At 43.0% G+C, this 16,291-nt stretch overlaps 1 pseudogene; it reads left to right on the top strand.

Moving 5' to 3' along the window:
- Positions 1–407: 407 nt before the first annotated feature.
- Positions 408–15,657, top strand: LOC115673100 (regulator of nonsense transcripts UPF2-like; annotated as a pseudogene).
- The last annotated feature ends 634 nt before the right edge of the window (positions 15,658–16,291 follow it).

Genomic DNA, 16,291 nt, shown 5'->3' with positions numbered 1-16,291 from the left:
TTTCTTTTCTTTTTTTCACTTTTCCCTCCGCCGGCCATCGCCGCAACTTGTTGATGGCCGGCGGTGGTCACCGTCAAGTGACGGTAGCCATCACCTTGGAAAATTGTCCAAAAAATCTTAAGCCTAGCCAAATGAACTAAATTGATACAACGGGAAAATGTTCATGACTCAATTGGTATAATTAAAATGTTTATGATTGAATTGACAAAAGTGAAATATGTTTATGACTTTTTGGATAATTTTTCCATGCAAGTAATACATCATAATTGATAACAACTATATGAACTCCGCAACTATATAATATAATGTATTATATATATGCATATTATGCGATTTTGGCTTAAACAACGGGTCGTATTGGTCCAAAATCGAAGTCGCGGAAGCGAAACGCAGAGCGGTCTTCTTCTATCGGGACCGTTTCCGACCCTCAGGCTCACATCAAAGGCGATGTCCAACAACCGTGCTCTCTCTCTTTCTGCGAAGCCTTTCTCTCAGTTCGTGCCTTCTACTTCTCCGGCGCCGGCGACGCCTCTCCCTGCGATTCCGATCAGGTAAGCAATTTGCGTTCACGAAAACGACGAGGTGGAGTCTACTGCTCTTTCTCCTCTTCCTCCACGGCTAGGATTTCGGTTCGAATTGGTTTCTTCCCTGTCCCCCGCCCCCAATCGCTGTGTTTCCCGTCGTGCGTCCGGTTTCCTTAGGCTTTTCCTCACGAGTTCAATGGGTTCCTGTTCTGAATTGCCCGCTCTTATGTGCTTCTCATGTCTCGATGGCCTGCGATCTCCGTTTTCAGCATCTCTGTTGGCTAACGTTAGTGCGCATCCCAGGGTTCTTTAGGAGGAGAAAGTTAGCGAGATGGATAGTAACGAAGGGGAAAGCCGTTCTGGCGGTGAGCAACACCCCAAGCAGGATGAGGAGGTGGGTTCTCTAGCGGCTGCCGTGAACTGTCGTCTTTGCCTCGACCCCTTTTCAGTCGCAGGCTTTATGTGAAGCATGTAGTCTAATGTCCCGATGAGCTAATTGGTTTGGGTGTATCTGTTGTATTGAATTGTTCCAGGAGAATGTTGCTCGTCAAGAGGAACTTGAGAAGTCGATTGACGCCAAAATGGCTCTTCGTCGAAGCAACCTGAATCCTGAAAGGCCTGGTAAGAAATGATGCAGGTGCCAGGGTAGGCAGTTGCAAAACTGAGTTATTGTCGCCGATAACTTAGCACTTAGAAGGACGGGGTTCTTGAATGACTGTCGAAATGTGGTGAAGACGTCTTTTGTCCATTGATCTAGTTCTTCCTTTGTTGCTGTCCAGAAATTTTGGTAATGCTGCATTGACTTATAGGTTGTATATGTCAGAGAGGGGGGGTGTTTTGACCTGAAGCAGTGCAGGTTTACTCTCCCTACCTTATCTTGCCCAAGCTTTGAGAAACAGTAGTCCTTATTCCCAAGAGATTTGTAATTTGACTGAGGAGATGCGGATGATTGAGGGAGAGATGATGGAATGACATCGTCCAGGGATGACTTGGCAATGGCATTAATAAGATTATAATTTACATTTCTCATTTGTATCCAGTGCCGGTAATACATTGCATGCTTTTTACGGGTTGTGGCAGCATGGTATGGTACATAAGAATTTACAGGTTAGGTAATTGAAGGTTTCCTAGGTGTTATTTTGCAGTTCAGGTGAAAGTGAAAAAAATTGCATCGAGAGATCTTAACGAGGTCTCAATTTCAAGTTAATACCTTTTTGCTCAGTGTGTCTATGCCCAATAAACATGGTTGGGTTGAGAATCAAACAATTAGAATGTCTTACAAGGTAGTTAAACTGCTGTTCACTTGAAGGCTGGAGGCCTAGTTGGTCTGGATGGTGATATGCTGTAACTTCCTATCCATAGACACATGAACCTTTGGAAGGATTAGAATTGAAAAATTAGTTACATTCTCTTACTAGGTGCACTATGATGCATTTGTGACTTGCGATGACTTTGGTTCGAGTAGTTTAAAAGAGGTTTTGTTTGGTTTTTTTGCTGTTGAGAAATGGGTTGTCATGTTTGTACGTAATCACTTTATGGGGTTTTATTAGGAAATCTGACAAATCCTTAGTCAGGCATAATAGTTAAAATGGGCAACCCATCTCCTGCTTCGTAGCTCATCTGTGCTTACCTGCAGACTCAAGCTTCCTGAGGACACTAGATTCTAGCATCAAGCGTAATACGGCCGTGATAAAAAAGCTAAAACAGATAAACGAAGAGCAGCGAGAAGGGCTGATGGATGACTTACGGGGGGGTCAATCTTAGTAAATTTGTTAGTGAAGCGGTGACAGCCATATGTGATGCCAAACTCAGGAGTTCCGACATACAAGCAGCAGTTCAGGTAGTCTGCAGATTCTGGCTGACATTATTTTAACAGCATCTTATATTTTTGAACACGTGATAAAGCATGTATGCCAAGAAATATGTATTATTGTAAATTATGGAGATCCATGAAATGTTTGCCATTCATCGAATCCTCTTTCAATATTGCTTTCAATTTTTTGTCTACACTGCTTCCTGTCTGATACCCATATATTCTTTCTAGATATGCTCATTGCTTCATCAAAGATACAAAGGCTTCTCTCCAAACTTGATCCAAGGACTCCTGAAAATATTTTTTCCTGGAAAATCTGTGGATGACTTAGATGCAGAAAGAAACTTGAAGGCCATGAAAAAACGCAGCACTCTTAAGTTGCTTTTGGAACTTTACTTTGTTGGAGTAATAGAAGACGGTGGGATCTTCATAAATATCATCAAGGATCTGACGAGCTTAGAGCACTCGAGGGATCGGGATACCACTCAGTCGAATTTGGCTCTTCTTGCTAGTTTTGCTCGGCAAGGGAGAATTTTTTGGGTCTTCCGCTTACTGGACAAGAAATTTACGAAGAGGTACTTCTTTTCTCTGGTTGTTTGGATCTTGTTTAGATTATTGTTGTTACAGACAATAAGTTATATTCTTAGAAAAGGCAAATCTTTGCAATTAAGAGCTTTGATTACATTCTTCTAATTTTTTGTGAGACTGTTGGGAGAAGAAGTCATATCTTTCTTCTGGGTGAGAGTAATGCCATAAGCAAAATTGCTTAGTGCCCTCCCTTAGGGGTGTCAACGGGTCGGGTCGGGTTTTCATGATACCCGACCCGACCCAAAATAAAGAACATATGTATTTGGTCCGATCCGAAACAAGATCCGAACAAGATATAACTGCATGATTGGGACGGGTCAAATCGGGCCGGGTCGGGTTTCATGTTTCGTGTTTGAGATTTTTAATTGACTTCGTCAATTTCCTCCACGCGTGTGCCGTTAAGCGCCACGGCTTCCACGCCTGGGACTCCGTCTCCTTGGAAGTCCAATCCCAGAGCTCCCTCCCTCTCACCACCCCCGACCGCTGTCGTCTCCGCTACCTTGACCTCAAGCGCCACTTCTCCCCCCATCCCTCCCCCGACGCCGCCCTCCCCAACGACGCCACCGCCGCTGCCGCCGCCGCCGCCGCCCCCTCCGACAAAGTCGTCCATATCCCCTGGCTTGAAGAGCTCCGGAAGCTTCGCATCGCCGAGCACCAGCAGAAGGTCCAACGCTATGATGTATCCATCCTGTAAATCTCTGCCTCTCGGTCTCTACAGTATTTCGTTTCCTTTTCTCAAAGACCAAATTTTTTTTAAAAAAAATCATCGTCGAGATGAAAATGATTACCAGATCTGAGAAGAAAAGTTTTCTTCTTTTCGTTTTTTTTTTTCTTTTTTTTTTCGTTGTTGTTTCGGCACAAAGGTCCTTGCAGTTGAAGGTGAAGAAATTGGAAGAAGAGAGGGAAGAGAGATTGAGGGAGAAGCATCAGAAACCAAATCTGGCCGAGGATTCCAAAGGCGATAAATCAGTTAAAGACAAAAGGGACGCCGGGGAGGAGTCGGACCGCCGAGAGGCTCTTGCAAGAGAAGGATCTTCTGGTCAAGCCAGAGAGGCTCTGGCTCTGGCTCTGGCTCTGGCTCGAGCTTGAGGGAGGAGACGTTGCAGCGAGCGTGGGCAGAAACGGGGTCGAGAGGTTGAAGGGTAAGAGCGTCCTGGAAGGCGAACTGCTTGCAGATCCTGAGCTCTTGGCGAGCTTCGCAGAGGAGTTGGAGGAAGAGATGGTTCCGCGGGTGGTCTGGGTTGCGCGACCGGAGGTCAGGCGCTTGAGAGTGCGACCGAAGGTCAGAATGACAACCTCTTCCTCCTCCATTTGTTCAAACGGCAAATCAGCTCACACGCACATAAAATCCCAGATCAAATCGCAAAAGCCATCAAGAGAGAGATTCCAAAGCAGGTGATCTTGCTAAGGAAAAGAAACCCACATGAGAAGCTAAGAAGAAGAAGCAGAAGCAGAAGCAAAGATGAGGTTGATGGTTAAGAAGGAGGAGGAAGAGGATGAGGAGGAGGAGGAGGAGGAGAACAAATGGTTTCGGAGGAAGAGGAGGAGGAGGAGAAGGACAAGAGCCGGAGCTCTTGTCAGAATAGAAGAAGGAGGAAGAGGAGGAGGAGGAGAAGGACAAGATCCGGAGCTCTTGTCAGAATAGAAGAAGAAGAAGATAGGGTTTTGGGTGGGCTTGGGTGCAAGAAGAACAAACGATTCTTGTTTGTTTTGGGTGGGCTCGGGTAGATCCAAAACAAGCTGAGGTCTTGTTTTTACTGTTACCCAAACAAGTTAAGGCCAACCCGATCCAATACGAAAATTTCCTAGTCGGGTCGGGTCGTGTCGTGTTTGACCAGGTTCTTTTGACACCCCTACCTCTCTGTATATGAAGGGATGCTCACTCCTAGCTAGAAAGTTCAAAAATCAAAGAAGCAATTGGTTGACCCTGAATGAATATTCATGTTTCCATTAGTCAGCAATCTTGATAGCCCATTCGTCCCCCCCCCCCCCCCCCTTCCCTCTCGCACAGAGGATACGCCAGGTCTGCTATTCGACTTCTTGCATGACAAGCTTTTCCATGAAGAGGAGACTAGTTATGTAGCCGGCTGAGGTAAAATGTTGAGTCATTTCCAGCGTTACCCACTGGCCTACCTGGGCAAATATTGGATGTGACCGATATAAATCTCTCAAACGGAGATGATGATTCTAAGCATTTTATCCACATTAAATAATAAGAATTTACACTTTCTATGTATTTGGTAGTTATCTCACTGGTGTTCATGTTTGCTTCCTAATTCTTGAGCATATTCTAATACATTTCTTAGTCCACATGCTTTCTGGCAGAGTTCTATACAAGTTCATGATCAAAGTCTCTCTTTGAGCACTAGCGTAGACAGTCTTGTCACCTTTCTAGATTTTGCATCTCTCTCTCTCTCTCTGTCTCTCTCTCTCTCTCTCTCTCTCAAATCAAATCAAATCACTTCAAGTCACTGGATAAAATTTGAGAACAAGTAAGAAAGTATGTAAAAGAATTTCGTTGCTCAGAATGCGTACCCTTGTTCAATATATATGTTTGTGGCGGTGTATCGTCTGTGATTGCCTACTTTTGATTATTGCAATTTTTGCGTTCTTTATCTTGTTGTCTTTTTGATACAGTTCTATAAGGGCCTCAACATAACAGCAGAGCAAAAGAAAATCTTCAGGAAGGCAGTTCATCCATATTATGATTCTGCGGCTGAATTACTTCAGTCTGAGCATGCGGTAAGAAATATCTCTTTACTTGGTATTTTGGTGAGATTTTACCCTTTTTTTTGGGGGTGGGTAGAGAAAGGAAAGGTTGAAAATGTAAGAATGGATTTTACTCTGATTGGAAGAATGAAGAAGTTGGAGAGATGGAAAGTGAGAGGAATTGGATGGATATTGTAGAGAAGATTGGTCCCTCAAAAAGCGATTGAAATAGGGAGAGGAAATTTGCAAATCACTAATTAGTCTTGTAATAATGTCCAGTCGTACACTTTCCTTTTCTCTTTTTTCTCTTATCCAAACACAAAAAGGAGAAAATCGTTTTTCTACTCCCTTGCTTTCTTTCTCTTAACATTTGCTATGCTCCTACCTAGTTTCAAACAAAACAACAGTTATAAGTATTCAAACTTTAATTCATTTCCATGCATATTCTGCTCTATATTGGTTATGTGATGACTACTTGGAGCATAGTCTTCATCATCCTCTTATTCCTCATAGTTTATGGTTTAGTTAACAATTTTTCCTGCATTTATTGTATGATAGGCATTTCGGCACATGGAGCATGAAAATGCAAAGATCTTGAATGTGAAAGGAGAACTTAGTGACGAGAATGTTTCTTCCTATGAAAAGCTGCGGAAATCTTATGACCATTTATATCGCAACATATCCTCGTAAGTAACTCCTCCACGTTTTATACACCTTGGGAGAGTAATGTGGTTATTAATCTTCTTATAAGTGGACAACTTTTGCTTTCTGTAGCAACATGCTTGTATCTGATTTTAATGCCTGCTGCAGGTTATATTCCCATGATCTTCACGCTAATTTATCATGTGTTTTGTGCCTAATTTGTCATAATTTATGCCCTCTTAATTAGTTGCAGAAGTGTTCTGAAATATTAACCCATGCTATCGGGTTGCATGGTAGTGTCAAGGGATGTTCCTGTCTGTAATTTGTAGTTTCATACTCTTTTTTCTTCCTTGTTATTGAAGTTTAATAGCATAATTTATTTACTTTTTGTTTACTCTCTCTCTCCCTCTCCCCCTCCCCCATGAGTGTTATATTTAAAAGAGTGCTCTGGGAAACTCAATAAATTCCTTTCAAACTAATCTCGAACCTAAAAGGTTTGTCAAATACAAGTTAATGAGTCTTTTTGATACGAGCCATTTCTCATTATGTATTTGCTATTCAAACTAAGTAAAAAATCGATAAGGGTAAAATGTCGCTGAGATTTCTAGTGCATCATCTCCCATTGAATGCTCATCTTTATGCATTGCCTTGTGATCAAAAGCAGAGTCACATGCTTGTGTTTGCTTATGTGAGATGGTATATTTCTTATTACTGACTTACAATTGTCTCAATTTCACAGTTTGGCAGAAGCTCTCGATATGCAGCCTCCAGTGATGCCCGAGGATGGCCACACAACAAGGATAGCTAGTGGAGAGGATGCTTCTCTCCTGCTGCAAAAGATTCCTCTCTGGCAGAAGCATTGTGGGATGATGAAGATACAAGGGCTTTCTATGAGTGCCTTCCCGACCTAAGGTTTGTCGTACTGGATGCTTTTGTTAGTTTTTTACCAACTCTTTAATTCTGAGCAGTCATATGTCCTTTGTGAAAGAGCTTTTTCCGGATATCAATCATCCAAATTCGAACTCACTGAGTTGCATAATGATTCAGCGTTCCTAGAGCATTCGATCCAGCAGTATTACTTGGGGAAGTCGAGCCTGAAGTGAATGAGCAATCTACAAAGACACAAGATCAACCAACTGTAAGTGAGCAGCATTATGAATTGAAGTTCGAAATTTAGTTTCTTGAGATTCAAGTCATTGCGCCCCCTCCCCTAGTAATTGTAGTCAAGTTGAGTGAAATCTTTCTTATTCTTTTCACTGATGTTTATATGATTATCTCGGGATCATGCCCTACTTTTTCTTGCCCTGCTCTCGTTCTTTGTAATATCTTAATCACCAATTCCAAGTGCAGTTCTTCATGAAGTTTGAGGATCACTAAGTGATGGTAGTAAATTCCTTTCTAATATATTGAGCTCAAGTCACATGCAACGAATGACAAATATAGCTTAATACAAATCATAAGGATATTGTTTGTCATGCCTTTTTGGAAGTTCTTTTGTTGATGTTGGGGATAGGCATGTATTCGGGTAATATCATGAGTTATTTTGTGCATCCATGCCATTCACTTCTTACTATATTGGTGCATCATGCTGGGGTTTTTCAGTAATTTAATGGCCTATGGGATTGAGACTCATCTATTTATTTTAGTGGTGCATTTGGTTTCTGCTTTCCCTGTAGTATTACTACTGTAATGAATTGATGGTGCCATGCATGTTCAGCATTGGTTTCTTTATGAAATTATAAGTCTCTATACTTATGACTGCTGGTAGGTCAGATTAGTAGTCTATAGCCGTAGTTCAATTTGGATATGCTGGGTACTTGAGAAGCTAGCACGTGGTCTGCATTGATTTAATAGACTAGTCTGATATTCATTTCTTTTCCATATCGAGGGTTTATCTCTAGAATGTGGTTCTGATGAATTTGATTGCTAGTAATGTGATTTGATAACCCTTAAATTTTTTTATCCTACTCTGATGGAAATTTGTTTCATCTTTGTTTGGTCAAGTCTTTTCATCTTCCTCCATTGAAAGATAACTTTCAATTGCTAAGTTTTTGCTAGTACTGTGATTCTGTTGTTTGAATGATAGGTTCCCCCTTCCCCTTTTTTCTCTTCAAAAAGAAGAGGATTTAGATACATTTACTTATATGCTTTCTGTAAAACCATTATATCTTTCCAATCCCTCTGGTTTGTTTATTTTCCTCTGGATTTTGCTTTTGAACCTTTAAAGATTTTTCTGTATGGATAAGATCATGAGCATGCAGGTTGCTTCATTTTCTTCCATTGTACATATTCTATGCAGACATTCTTTCTAGGCTATAGTTTCTCACATTTACTTGGGTGTTCACTTGGAGAAGGAATCAGTGACTGATCCTGAACGAGGTCAAGTAATTGCTGAGGAAAGAGTGGAGATTTCTGTTGAACCAGGCTCCTCACAGGAGGGAAAAGTTTTTGAAAAAGGGAAGGACAAGGAAGAGAAGGATAAAGAAGAAAAGGATAAAGAAAAGACAAAAGATATGGATAAAGAGAAAGGCAAAGAAAAAGAAGTGGAGAAAAAAGTGGAAAACGAGAAGGAGAAAGTCAAAGGACTGGAAGGAACAAGTTTGGATGCCCTAGTGCAAAGGCTTCCTGGTTGTGTGAGTCGGGACCTTATTGATCAATTAACGGTAATCACGGTTATTTCTTTGGTCTTGCATTATTTTTATGCTTTTATGTGGTAACTTCAATTATTTTTAATGTTCAGGTGGAGTTTTGCTATGTAAATTCAAAGTCTTACCGTAAAAGGCTTGTGAGGGCACTTTTTGATGTCCCCAGGACCTCTCTGTAACTGCTTCCCTATTACTCACGGATGGTTGCCACACTGTCTACTTGCACGAAGGATGTATCCACTATGCTGCTTCAAATGTTGGAGGAGGAGTTTAATTTCCTCATTAATAAAAAGGTGTGGTCGGATTCTGGAGCTTACCAGCTTTTGCTTTTCTCTTAACTAGCTTGTCATCTGACATCTACAGGATTTGGTTTTTGGGGTGCTTTTTGTCATATATTACAATGACGGTCAAATTCAATTTGTTTGCAGGACCAAATGAATATAGAAACTAAAATCAGAAATATTAGATTTATTGGAGAACTCTGCAAGTTCAGGATTGCTCCTGCTGGCCTTGTTTTCAGTTGTTTGAAGGTAAGCTGCATGCAACCAAGCATCTCACTTCTATCGGCATTCGGTAGACCTGTTAAACAGATGGGTCGGGTCGGGTTTGGGTCGGGTCATAAATGGTCCGACCCAAATTGATCCATTAACCCGTTTATGATCCATTTATTTATAATGTAAATATCTCGACCCATACCCGACCCATACCCAACCCATACCGACCCAACCCATATTGCTAAAACACTTCTATATTTAACTCAATATAGGAAAACTTATTTCTTTTGACTTTTTTTAAAAATTATACTACTAAAACATTTTCATGCAATACAATTTTTAATTAATTTTTAATTTTTCCCTTATTTTTGGCCGGTGGCCGGCCACAACGACGGCCGGCGTCCGGCCACCGGCCACGGGCAAGGACGAGCTCGCCAGATGCCGGCGAAGCTCGAGCTCGCTAATCTAACAAGGCCGAGGCCTCGCCGGACTTAGGTGAGCCTCGAGCGAGCTTGACCTCGCCAGATTTGGCGAGCTCGAGTCTCGCTAGATCGGCGAGGCCTCGGGCTCACTGGAATCGGGCAAGTTCGGCCTCGCCAGCCTGTGGCGAGACTCGAGCTCGCCGGCCTTGGGCGAGCTCGACCTCGCTTGAGGCCGGCGAGACTCGAGCTCGCCAGCCTCGGGCGAGCTCGACCTCGCTTGAGGCCGGCGAGGCCTTGAGCTCGCCAGATCAGCGACCTCGAGTCTCACCAGATTGGCGAGGCCGAGCTCGCCCGATTCCGGCGAGCCCGAGGCCTTGCCGACCTGTGGCGAGGTCGTTCCTCACCACAGTGGCCGGTGGCGGCCGCCGTCGTAGCTGGCCACCTATTTCGAAAAAGAGAAAGAGAAAAAAAATAAAAGAAAAAAAACGAAAGAAAAGAAAAGAAAAAATAAAAAAAATATTTTTATAAAAAGGGAGCTTAATGAGTGGGTTGGAAATGGGTTCCACACTCAACCCATTAAGACCCATTTATGATAGACTTAAAACTTTAAGACCCATTTAATATAGGCTCTTCAAAGTTGTATTGACCCATTTATTTTTCAAAGGGTTAATACCACGAAAAACCCTAAACTGGTACACTTGTGACACATTTACCCCAAACTATTTTTTTGACCATAAAAAACCCCAAACTGGTACACCTGTGACAATTTTACCCCGAACTATTTTTTTGACCATCAAAAACTCCAAACTGGTATATCTGTGACAATTTTACCCTGAACTTACCACAAAAAACCCAAATTGGTACATATGTGACAATTTTACCCTGAATTAAAATTTTAATATTATTTTTTTTATTTTTTTTCGAATATTTATTTTTTTTATTTTTTTTTCCTTTTATTTTTTTTTTTTCTTTATCTTCAACCTCTGGCCGGTCGCCGGTCCGGCGACCGGCCAGAGCGGAAGCGGCGAGGGCCGCCCTCGCCGGCGTCGGGCGAGGCGCCCCTCGCCGGCGTCGGCGAGGGCCGCCCTCGCCGGCGCCCAGCGAGCCGCCCTCGCCGGCGTCGGCGAGGGCCGCCCTCGCCCGCCCAGGGCAAGGGCGACCCTCGCCCGACTCAGGCGAGGGCTGCCCTCGCCGGATCTGGCGAGGGCGACCCTCGCCTGCGTCGGGCGAGGGTTGCCCTCGCCGGCGTCGGGCGAGGGCTGTCCTCGCCCGCCCAGGCAAGGGCGACCCTCGCTCGACTCAGGCGAGGGCGACCCTCGCCTGCGGCCGGGCGAGGGCTGCCTCGCTGGGCTTCGAGCGAGGCAGCCCTCGCTCGGGCGGCGAGACGGCCCTCGTCCGGCGTCGAGCGAGGACGGCCCTCGCCTGAGTCGGGCGAGGGCCGCCCTCGCTAGATCCGGCGAGGGTCGCCCTTGTCGAGTCGAGCGAGGGCGGCCCTTGCCGGCTTTCGCCTTTGGCCGGTCACCGGACCGGCGACCGGCCAGAGGTTGAAGTGAAGAAAAAAAAAGAAAAGAAAAAAAAGAAAAGAAAAGAAAAAATTCAAAAAAATAAAAAAATAATATTAAAAATTAGTTAGGGTAAAATTGTCACATGTGTACCAGTTTGGGGTTTTTTGTGGTATGTTCGGGGTAAAATTGTCACAGGTGTACCAGTTTGGGGTTTTTTATGGTCAAAAAAATAGTTTGGGGTAAATGTGTCACAAGTGTACCAGTTTAGGGTTTTTCATGGTATTAACCCTTTTTCAAATGGGTCATATATGGGTTTTAAGACCCATTTAACAGGTCTAGCATTTGGTGAGCCTTGGATCTCGAGTTGAGAATCTCGATTGTCTCATCTTTTCTTTTGTATGGATTCGCATGTGTTTGCACCGCATTGAATTCTTTTAGCCATTTAAGCACAAGGAGGATCATTTTATGCTAGTGGAAGGTCAGATAACTATACATGTGCAAAATGAGCACCAAAGTATAGCATTTTCTGTATGATCATGAGTGCAACAAGCGAGTTGGTTAATTTGTGTAACAAAATTCCAGTCCTAAGATGTGGATGAGATTGGCTTATTAGTTTGCAATTATTGTGTGATTTTGCACTTAATAGTCAAGGAGACAAGTAAATGGATGTTTTGGATTTTCAAGATAACTATTCAAGGTGGTGGAATTTATTAGTCCGACTCAGTTTCTGAGACCCATATAGACACATCTCAATGAGCTTTTAAGTTATTTAGATGCTTGAAATCAAGGAAAGAAAGACGTCTATAAGATGTTTTTTAAGTTGCTTGTATGGTGAGGAAACTTGATGTAATTTTTGCTGAAATTTCAAACATAATGCTTGATGTGTCTCCATATTTCCTATGCATTTGTTTGCTGTTTCCTATCAAATTCAGGTATTAGTTGACTGTTCAGATAGCAACTTTACTGGGGTTGAGAAAAACAGTTCATAGGAAAGTATTTGCTCACTCATTTGTGCTTTCTTCTTGCCAGGCTTGTCTAGATGATTTCACTCATCATAACATTGATGCGGCATGTAATCTCCTCGAGACATGCGGTCGTTTTCTATATCGTTCTCCTGAAACTACTGTTCGCATGGCTAACATGTTGGAAATTTTAATGCGCTTGAAAAATGTGAAGAACCTGGATCCTCGACATAGTATCCTTGTAGAAAATGCTTATTACCTGTGCTAACCACCTGAAAGGTCTGCACGAGTAACAAAAGTTCGACCACAATTGCATCAGGTATCACTTCAAAAAAGGAAATATTCAGTGATTTACAAGCGCCACGTCAACGGCTGACGTGGCGTGCATATTTTACTCTCGTTCACTAATAAATGGACACATGGCTGCTGATTTGTATTAAAAAAATGATGTGGAATTTCTTTTTTTTCTTCCTTCTTCAGCACTCCTTCTTCAACCTCCGCTCCGCTGGGCTTGGCTATCTCCACCGCCAAGCCGCCGCCGCCACCATCCTTGAGTCACCGCCCCACCGTGGCCGCCACCGTCCGCGGCAAAGTTGTTGAGATTGTCGCCGGCAACCATGGACGAGCCAAGACTCGAGCTGAAAGCTGTTAAGCAGTAGACCAGATCTGGCTGTTGAGCAACTGTCGATCACCGCGTCCACCCTCTCCGTTGTCCCGGCGGCTAAGTCTTGGCCGCGAGCGCTCGTCCACAGATATGGAGATCCAAGTTTTGGTGGGTCTAATAGTTCGTATGATTGCATTAGCCTTTTCTGTGTTGAGTATCTTGTAAATGTAAATATCCTGAACACAAAATCATGATTATTGTCTACCCTGTGTGAAATTATTGACTTGGTTGGTGGGTTTGGCGAAACCTTAAGCTACGTGTCTCTGAGTTTTACATGTGCTAGTTGCTTGACATTTGAGGACAATAATCTGAGTAGTTTTAGTATCTACTTGATCAGCAAGATGTGTTAGATCCACCAGAAGACTGTTTTCGCATCAGGCTGGTCATTACACTTCTTCAGACTTGTGGCCATTACTTTGACCGTGGCTCTTCCAAGAGGAAACTTGATCGATTCCTGATGCATTTCCAGAGGTACATTTTGGGCAAAGGTGTACTAACATTGGATGTTGAATTTGACTTACAGGTCAGTGGTTGCTCTACATCATGGGAATGCTTCCTAGATTGAAATGAATGAATAGGACATAGAGGAGTAGTGTGCTACATGACTGTCTATTTTATAGATCAAATGAGGTTGCACTTTTTCTGGAACACCAATAAACAATAATGACATTTTTTGGTTGAAGCAGGAAATTTTAAGCTACTTTCCTCTTTCTAGAGGTTTAATTGCTGAAATCATGCTGCTTTCATGACATTTGTTGGTTGTTTGATAATGTCCTCATGTAAGTGCCCGGTCTTTTTACAATCTGGAGTTACAGGATTTTTTTGCGGATTTGCGTCCCAACATGACTCGATATTCCTCCATTGAAGAAGTTAATGCTGCACCGTTAGAACTCGAGGAGCATGAGCGTACTGCCTTCAGTGAGAAAGCCAGCAGTGAGAAGCACTCGGACGTAGAAAAGATGGCGGGGAAAAGTAGACACACAATCTCATCCAATGGCCAAAATATTGAAAATGGCAGGACGAAAATGGAGGTACATGAGGATATAGCTGACAGCGACACTGATTCAGGCAGCGGCTCCATAGACGCAGGACGAGATGAAGAGGAGCTGGATGATGATAATCCTGATGATGGATGCGATAGTGAGGATGACGAAGACGAGGATGATGATGCACGTGGATCTGCTTCTGATGAGGATTAAGTCCACGTGAGACAGAAGATACCGGAGGTGGACCCCTTGGAAGAAGCCAATTTTGAGCAGGAACTCAAGGCAGTTTTGCAGGTACGGCAACAGCCCGTTTTGATTGATTTATCATAAGCTAGAAGTAACATTTTTATCTTCAACAAAGCGGGACAAATTGTTTTACTTCTCAAAAAATTATGAGAATGTCCTACATGACTTTGAATGAGTTAAAATTTCAATATTATACTAAAGACTAGAGGGGTTAGACATTGAATGACTTGGAGCTTGTAGTTGATTGCGATTTTAATAAGGTCAAATGACGAAATTAATCCAAATCTTTTCAAGGGTTTTCAATCTTATCCTGACCTTTTAATCCTATGAGAAAAACACCCAACCTTTTGTCAAATCTCTTTTATATCTATCCCAAGTCCTTTAACACCATTTCTGATAGTGAATATTTCGCTAGATTCTTTCCCAAACTCCAATTTTGCCTCAACTTTAATTTTTTTTTTTTGTGTGATTTTCTCCCACCCAATTTCTTTGATCTTTGTCTCTCGTGTTGGAAAATATTTATATGACTTCACATCTATATTTTCAAAACTATAATTTGTCTTGAACTACTTTTGTAAATAAAAAAATGAAGGTTTTTTAAACAAAATACGGCCTTCATGGGAATCTTATATATATCTGAAAAGAGCAAGAGGGTGATTACACTGTAGTTTTTGGAGGGAATCTAATCATGGGATAGATTTGATATGAGTCCAACAGGTGAGGATTTGTTTAGATGATATAAAAGGGTGGGGATAAAAATGACAAATGGAGAAAAGGTGAGATATTTATTAAAAAAATTTGCCGATTTTGTTAATTAACGGAACATTGGGTGCAGGAGAGCATGGAGCAATGCCGACTAGAACTCCGAGGTCGGCCCACTATAAACATGATGATACCAATGAGTGTATTTGAGGGGTCCACCAAAGATCATCATGGAAGAGGGCTCGGCAGAGAGAGCGGTGATGAGGCAGTGGATGAGGAGGGTGGAGGAAGCAAGGAGATCCAAGTCAAAGTTCTTGTGAAGCGAGTGAATAAGCAACAAACTAAGCAGATGTATATTCCTCGGGACTCTTCTCTCGTTCAGAGCACCAAACAGAAGGAAGCAGCCGAACTTGAAGAGAAGCAAGACATCAAGAGGCTGGTTTTGGAGTACATTGACAGGGAAGAAGAGGAGCTTAATGGGCTAGGGACCCAGGCTTTGAATTGGTCTCAGAGTGGTGGTAGCAGAGTGATTAGGCGGGGTAACTGGGAAGCTGGTGGTGGGAGAACAGTCGGGACCCGTCACCGTCATCCGAATTATCCTGGAGGTGGGGGTTTCTATAGTAGGAAGAGATGAATATTTTTCTCGCCTTAAGTCCATGAAAGCATGACGTTACTTCGACCCTACTTGTCCATAGGACGTTGGGGAAGTTAGTGCCATTTGGTCACTGTGGGACTGAATCAGCTGGCAAAATGCATGAGAAGATATTCTATTTCTAGTAGAGGTGGCGGCACGCAATCCTGTTGTGGATCACTTTCTTGGGCAGCTCTTCATCGCCCACTGCCAAGATTATGCCCCGGATTCGCAACATGGAAACATCCTGAAAGTGGATAGGAACAAGATCCGCTTCACTGATTTGGCGCCTGTCTATGCCTCATATGCATGCAAAGTTGTGCTCCTGTAATTAGTTTTACATGCACCAGAAGAGGGAATGGATGTGCAAGCTCTCTGCTGTTGTATAATTCTCCAGCTTGGGGTATGTCTTGATCAATAGCCAAACAGAATATAAACTGGGCCTCCGAATCTATACGTGTATAAAAGCTTTTCTCTGATGCGAAACTATGCACGAGCATCCTCCTCATTGCTGGCACGAGAATGAATGAAAGGCTAGTCTGTGCAAATTAGGGTTAACTTCCGCTTCACCTTTTCTGGGCTAGAGTTCCGACCTCGAAAGTGCTCATGGCGTACGTACTGTGTTTCTTATTCTGATCACCCATTTAAATAACCGTCGGTGTTGCGTTTCCCTCCCTGAAGTCGAATTCCCAAGCTAGCACTTGCTCGAGCACGTACGACTCCAATAGTTTGTGCAAAATTCACACGTGACCTTCGGG

The sequence above is a fragment of the Syzygium oleosum genome, unplaced genomic scaffold (genome assembly GCF_021117445.2).
Source record: "Syzygium oleosum isolate NSW1041296 unplaced genomic scaffold, Sole_v2.1 Sole_v2.02, whole genome shotgun sequence".
NCBI classification, from domain to species: domain Eukaryota; kingdom Viridiplantae; phylum Streptophyta; class Magnoliopsida; order Myrtales; family Myrtaceae; genus Syzygium; species Syzygium oleosum.
This window is presented reverse-complemented; position numbering and strand designations above follow the sequence as displayed.